The 7,303-nt window shown below is 43.5% G+C and overlaps 1 long non-coding RNA gene across 5 annotated transcripts; it reads right to left on the reverse strand.

Moving 5' to 3' along the window:
- On the reverse strand, nucleotides 2,241-5,033 carry LOC109721053. 5 transcript variants are annotated; one of them, XR_002219128.1, is made up of 8 exons: nucleotides 4,650-5,033; nucleotides 4,467-4,572; nucleotides 4,305-4,391; nucleotides 4,091-4,222; nucleotides 3,852-3,979; nucleotides 3,651-3,762; nucleotides 3,199-3,315; nucleotides 2,241-2,453 (listed from the first exon to the last, which is right to left on the reverse strand). It is a non-coding gene; the product is annotated as an uncharacterized LOC109721053 (long non-coding RNA). The 5 variants fall into 5 exon arrangements; XR_002219127.1 differs by having other exon boundaries at nucleotides 4,096-4,222; nucleotides 4,650-5,032; XR_002219131.1 differs by lacking the exon at nucleotides 3,199-3,315 and having other exon boundaries at nucleotides 4,096-4,222; nucleotides 4,650-5,031.

Raw genomic sequence — 7,303 nt, forward strand, 5'->3', positions numbered from 1 at the left:
TACATTCATGTTATAGTAGCTTTATTACTTATACAAATTCATGCTAAGTACAGATATCATGTTATTGTAAGCTTTCATGCTAGTAGCTTATGGTTTATTTCATACTTGTACTTACCCTTTCAGCTTTTGAGCCTAGTGGCGCATTTCACTTAAGTCAGTGATTTTCCACTGGGAACTATTATTTAATAGTTCTCACGCCCTCTATTTTATGATTTTCTTTCAGAGCCTTCAGCACCGGTGGAGGCGCGGGATCGCGGTAAGGGGGTCGCATAGCTAGTTAGCGGGGAGCTTGCTTTTACTCTTAGGTGGTTTACTCCTTTTTGTATTTGTTGAGAGGGAGAGTTTTGTTACCATGTATAGAGACCACCTTGTATTATTTTTAGTATTTGTATTTTGGATTTCTGATGTACTACCTTATGGTTTTATTTAGTGGATGTTTAGCCTCCTGTTTACCTTGCCTTGTTGTAGAATCTAGTTGTACTTTGCTCTGATACTTCTAGATGTCTTTCTACTATTGTTTTATTTACCGTTTTATTGTAGACGCCTTATATGTTTTAGACGTATGGCGGGTCTGGACACGTATCGGACGGGCTTCCGCTGGATCCCGGGGTGTAACAGATAGGCCATTGAGATACTTGCTATATTCTATGTTTTAGACATGATGACATAGTGATAGGCCATTGAGATACTTGCTACATTCCATGTTTTAGACATGATGACATAGTGATAGGCCATTGAGATACTTGATACATTCCATATTTTAGACATGATGATATAGTGATAGGCCATTGAGATACTTGCTACATTTCATGTTTTAGACATGATGACTTGGGACTTAAGACGAACTTTTGCGCTTGCTTGCCATTGTGCTCATTCGCATATACTTGTGATGGTCGCTTCCCACAAGCCGGCACTCCGGAGATAGCCATCGCGACACATGCTCGCCCGTGCGGGATTGGGTGCCGAAATGGGATGCCGTGGAGAAGGCTCATTCCTAGAGTGGGGATGTTGACTACCACTGGGCCATTAGGCACGGCGTAGGCCGGACTACACACGGGTAGGTCCTACATGATTGAAACACTGGTGACTTAGCATACCGAGAGGACATTGACTAGAATAGTAAACAATGACATTTTACTATTTAGCTTGTAGACATTATGTTAGTTATACTCTTGTACATTCATTTTACAGTAGCTTTATTACTTATGCAAATTCATGCTAAGTAGAGATATCATGTTATCGCAAGCTTTCATATTAGTTGTTTATGGTTCATATCATACTTGTGCTTATCCTTTCAGCTTTTCGGCCTAGTGGTGTATTTCACTTAAGTCAGTAATTGCCCACTGGGAACTATTATTTAATAGTTCTCACGCCCTCTGCTTTACGATTTTCTTTCAGAGTCTTCAGCACCGGTGGAGGCACGGGATCGCGGCAAGGGGGTCGCATAACTAGATAGCGGAGCTTACTATTGCTCTTATGTGGCTTACTCTCTTCTTGTTTGCTGTAGAGAGAGTGAGAGGGTTTGGTACCATGTATAGAGACCACCATTGTATTACTCTTAGCACTTGTATGTGAATTTTGGATGTACTACTTTATGATTTTATTTTGGTGGAATTTAGTCTCTTGTCTACTCTTTTGTTGTAGAATCTAGTTGTACTACACTCTGATACTCCTAGATATCCTTCTTCTATTGCTTTATTTATTGTTTTATTGTAGACGCCTTATATGTTTTAGTCGTATGGCGGGTCTGGGCATGCACCGGGCGGGCCTCCACTGGGTCCCGAGTCGTGACAGATTAATTTGGTATCAGAGCCTAGGGTTGAGTCTTAGTGGACCTAGTAAACCTTAGGCCAGTTGGACTATATGAATTAGACTCGTGAGAGACGAGGTCTATTTGATTTGTAAGTGAAAGTATCATGAGTGGGTTTCCTTGATAACTCTAAAATGTAGAGTTGAACCGAAATGTATAGCATCTAACTTCGCGGAGGGTTACGTTAGCGGCCGACAACGTAACATCGGAGGTTAGTTGTCACGTCCCGCTATCGCCAATTTGGTCGATCCAGGCCCGTACACAGACGCCGAACGAACAGCACCTCCTCTGTTCGTCCAAGGCTAAACCACAACGAGTACATGTATAAAGAAATAAACAATTCCCAAGATCACATTTCAGTATACATGGCTTGCACGAAGGCAAGCAACAATCACAAGTGATAGTAAAGCTAGCTAAACATGAAAATCACTGTAATTTAAAACTTTCAAACTGAACTTTGCATAACTGAGTATGAAAGCATTTAGTTATTTACATATTCTATAATACATTCATTTACATGTCTCTGTACATCAAACTAGATGATACATGAAGCCAAAATGGTAAACTACTAGAACTCTGGTGTCAGCTAGCTAAGCTGCGGGGCCCTTGCCGCGATCCATGGCCACAACGCTCGCACTGGAACCTGTATGGTTAGTGGTGTGAGAACTACAAGAAAGTTCCCAGTGGGTTCGGCCACCGACCTCGCCGACTCACCCACTAGGTCTATTCAGGCATATGTAGGCAAGAAAAGTAACACAGATAGTAACCAACTGTACATGTAACTACTACAATGCCTGTACAAGCTGAAAGAAAGCAATATAGGAAAACTGTAAATATGCATGTATGCTTTTTACTGAATTTACTCAATTCATTGGTTAACCCTTTTGGTTAACAATCACTCACTGACACTATCCCAAATATCGGGGAGACGCAACCTGCACCCGACGGGACTGTCAACTGGGGGAGACGCAACCTCCTGGTCCAGTAAAGATGACTACTCCGGAGCTCATCGTCCAAGGGGGAGCGACCCCACTTGAACCAAACAAATGTGAGTATGATCTGATCCCCCTTTTAGAGGATTCAACTGACAAACACTGTCACACTTTACTCTAACTAGTTCTTTATACTAGTTTCACAATTCCATCTTTCGATGCTAACCAAATCTCTAGTTGAATGTCACCAAGTTTACTATTGCTATAGTCCATACCTTCATAGGGTTCCATGTTCACACTCTAAGTTCACATTTTCTCAACATTGATAAACATTCACATATTCAAATATCACTTTCATAATATCACTACCCTGTGATGCATGAATACAAGTAATATGCTCAATGGAAAACCATAGACATAAAAGGTGATTCAAAGACTTCGGATAGCACCACCCACCTGTAGTGGTGTCAATCAACAGAGATCAATGTCTCGGAGTGCGTCGACAACTAGTACTCGCGACTCAGTGCCAATCGAACTAGAACGGTCTCTACCGTAATTAGCGAGCGCGTCGACCTGTCGAAAAGTCAATTTAGACTTTCGAGCATGTTTAACTTTCATGTATAAAGGATTAAAAGAGATTAAACTGACATCATAGTCATTTTTAGCAAAACTTGCATTTCCAGTCCAATTAATCTCAAATCATAATATCAATTTAACCCTCACTAATTCGCTTCAGTTCTGATCAGCAACCAATCTCTATGCTGAATTATTTGCTGAAATCTGCTCCGATGCTCTCATTTCAGCACATGAGAATCAGTTTCTTTTTATGATTCCATTAACCACTACATATCCTAGCTTAATTCCTTTACAGCTATAATTAATTCTAAGCTAAGGGGTAAGTTATTTACCTCAATTTAGAGCTCCTCCCGACTTGTTTTCAGCTTTTACTAAAATCTGTCTCATGCTGAAATTTTGCGTAGTGCTGAAATTCCAGCACCACACCCTCTCCTTTACAGCTTACTACAAGTATGAAACAAAGACTTGTTTTGTTCACACTCCTTTAAAGTAATTCTAGACCGCTTAACTCAGGAAATAAGTATCCATCTCACCTAAATTCCAAGCTCCAAATTCGTTGCAGCTTGAATTACCAAAGAAGCTCCACAGCAGGAATCTCTAAGGCTGAAATTCTGCACTATGTGCAGAATTTCAGCACTACTTCTTCTCCTTGTGCAGCCCCCTACAAGCATATAGCAACTAGTTTTACTTCTACAAATACATCAATTGTTCCCTTTAAACCCATTCTACAATAATTCCTAACAATTTAATCAGGAATTGATCAACAATTTACCTTACCTTGATTTAGTTACTTCTTCAATTCTATTCAGCTTTTACTATCTCAAAAGCCTCAAATCTCCATTTGCAATCTAAAATTTCAGCAGCAATGAATCCTTTTATGGATCAATTCTCTTTCAGCTCCAATCTGAAATTTCAGCAAGAAACTCTTAATTGGATCCATTCTAAAGTAAGTACTTTGATTGTAATCCACTATAGAATGAACTTACATTAATTTGATGCTGAAATAGTTTGCTCACTGCATCAAATAATCCTCCCCTTCATTTCGGCAACACCATCCACACCAATCCATCAAGCTGCCAGCACCAAAAGTTCATATAAACATCTTTTCCTAGTTAACTTTTCTAAGCATAAATACTAATCAAGATTACCTTGATTAGATGTTGTTTCAGATGATTTAGCAACTCCAATTAGCTCTTCTCTGCTGAAACCTCCAACTTGAAGGTTTAATTCAGCTTGCTTCCAGGACAGCATGCACTAGCAGTAAGGACTCCCAATTTAGATCACTTCGAAGGCAATTAACTCAACTTAAAATTAAGTATTAATCAACCTACCTTAATTAGAGACCTTCCCCAGGTTACTTTCAGCTTTGAAGGCCTTCTCTGCTGCTCGAACAGCACCAACAATTTCAGCTTTGCATTCTTCAGCTGTAGCCCCAACTCGGCAGCTCCACAAGCTTAATTTAGATGCTCTAGTCAAGTGGTTCAGCAATTCCAACAACAGAAATTCCTGTCTGCATCAGATTTTCTTCTCAGCTCACAACCCTCCAAGCTGCCAACTCCAATATCCCCTCAACCCTCTCTTTACGTAGAGAGAAAAGGGATAAGAAAAGAGATAAAGAAGAGAGGGAAATGAGAATTCTGCTTTAGACAGGTGTAATTCCACTAGGGTGAGATGATAAGTCCAGAAAATACAGCTTAGCCCCTGAAATTTGCAAAAGTGCATTGCAACCTGCAGATTTACATTTCAGTCCCTGAAGGTTACAATTCAGTCCAGCAGTCTCGCAATTTAGTCCCTGCACTAACTAAAATCTGGCAGCAGTTACTTTAAAGCCTATTTCACTTATCCAACTTGCTTCGAACACCTATTATCACTTTCAAATTATGCCAAATGAACTTCCCAAGCTACCAAATTAATTTGATAACATCTATTTCTCAGATTTGCATCAATTTGATCATTTTGGATCCAATTAACTAGAATTTCAGCACTCAAGTAACAATGGCAATTGGAGTTCTTTGTCACTTCAATTCCATTCGAGCCTACTCATACACTTCCAAAACGTGTCAATTGATGTTCTCAAGCTTCTAATTAAGTTTAGAAACCCTTAATTTCCATTTTAGCATTATTGTGATCACTTTAATCACAATTAGCTTCTAATCAAATTTTCAATCTATTACATTAGTAGTAATGGACACTTCCTTACTTTCGCATGATTTGGGTATTGGTTAGTTGAGCGCGGTTGCAATAGCGTCGGTTTTATTAACTTATGCTTTATGATATTGTAGTGACGTTGCCGACTACACGCTCCAAGTCTGTTGGAGCGGACAACATGGCAACTTTTGAGGAAGCAGAGACATCCGCTACCTCCGGATCCAGCGAGATCCGTGAGTTAAGGAGCCAGCTTGCGGCCTCACTGACTTTGTCATCCAGCAGGTGGCGGCAGCTCGGCAACAGACTGATGCGGCACGCCGGCAGAAGGCACGGATGAAGCGGCTCGAGGATCTTCTACTACAGCAGACGGCTGTCAGGGAGGCTCAGGCCTCTACACCACCCATACCAGTGGAGGCGGTTGCACCCAGGGGGTCGTCCCCTGCGCTCGACACTTCGCGGATGACACCTGTGGTAGCACCTCAGGAGGAGGTTATTTCGGCAGCACCAGCTCAAGTGCCTTTGGCAGGGGCAGTTTTCCCCGTGATGGTTGAGGGAGAAGAGCGGGAGCGGCTCATGGATCGCCTCAACGAGTTCAGGAGGTATAGCCCCAAGATCTTCGATGGAGAGAAAGCTGGCCACTGGATCGTAGAGAAGTGGTTTATGCATATGGAGAAGCTTTTTCGCGACGCGTTCATGGAGGAGAGAGACAGAGTTTGGCTCACTACTCACCATTTGGACGGCGAGGCCTATAGTTGATGGTTGGGTACCCAGGATAATCCCTACACCGAGCTTGTGGCGATTTCGTGGAAGAGGTTCAAGGAACTTCTGCTGGAGCACTACTTCCCCGACAGTGTCAAGAGGAAGATGGAGCAGGATCTACGCGGTATGCGCCAGGAGGACCGGACTGTGGCCGAGTACGAGAGGGAGTTCTCTCAGCTTTTGCACTGTGTGCCTTTTGTTGTGCGAGACGACGAGGACAAGGCACGTATCTTCGAGTGAGAACTTCGACTGTCGGTCTCTCGGTTGGTGCAATCCTCCAACCTTCAGACTTACCGAGACGTGGTAAACCGTGCGCTAATCTTGGAGAGCGGCACGACGGATTTGCAGGAGCGTCGAGAAGGCTTGGACAAAGGAAAGGGCAAGAGGCCTGCGGCTGAGGGTGCGAGTCAGACGCACTCACGGAGGCCACCAAGGCATCCCAGGAGCAGGAGCCAGTCGCGAGGACGTGGCTCGTCTGCACTGCATGGATGATTTGAGCGTCGCCAGGCTCCGAGCTGCGTGATCTGCGGTGGTCGTCATTACACACGGTAGTGCTCACAGAGTCGGGGCATGTGCTACTTATGTGGCCAGGAGGGTCACTTCCAGTCGGATTGCCCGAGGGGTTCAGTACCAGCACTATCTTCAGTATCGGCATCAGCTTTACCGGGTCCCAGCCAGGGGACACTTTCTGCTCATTACCAGGCCGGGCGGCCACCTGTCCTGAGACAAATGGAGGGGTCACGACAGGCCCCGAGTGGGCGCATGTATGTGGCCCAGGCCGCAGAGGCGGCAGCTGCCGAGTTTGTGGCTATAGGTATCTGTTGTTTTGTGGCATTCGAGTTGTGCATTGTTTGATACTGGTGCTTCGCATCCATCCTTTGATCAGCTATTTGCCGAGTTGCATGGCATTCCGTTAGTTCGCTGTTTGCGATGACTATTAGCACCTCTCGAGCTAGGCAGTTGATTTGCAGGTTTGTGGGTAGCATGTTTTGCTATGCTTTATGGATCTCACGATGATTGCATTAGTTGCATCCCTCGATCGGCTGTTCGCCGGATAGGGCTTGGGGACGACGCGTGC

This window comes from Ananas comosus, linkage group 15 (assembly GCF_001540865.1).
Source record: "Ananas comosus cultivar F153 linkage group 15, ASM154086v1, whole genome shotgun sequence".
In the NCBI taxonomy this organism is placed as follows: Eukaryota; Viridiplantae; Streptophyta; class Magnoliopsida; order Poales; family Bromeliaceae; genus Ananas; species Ananas comosus.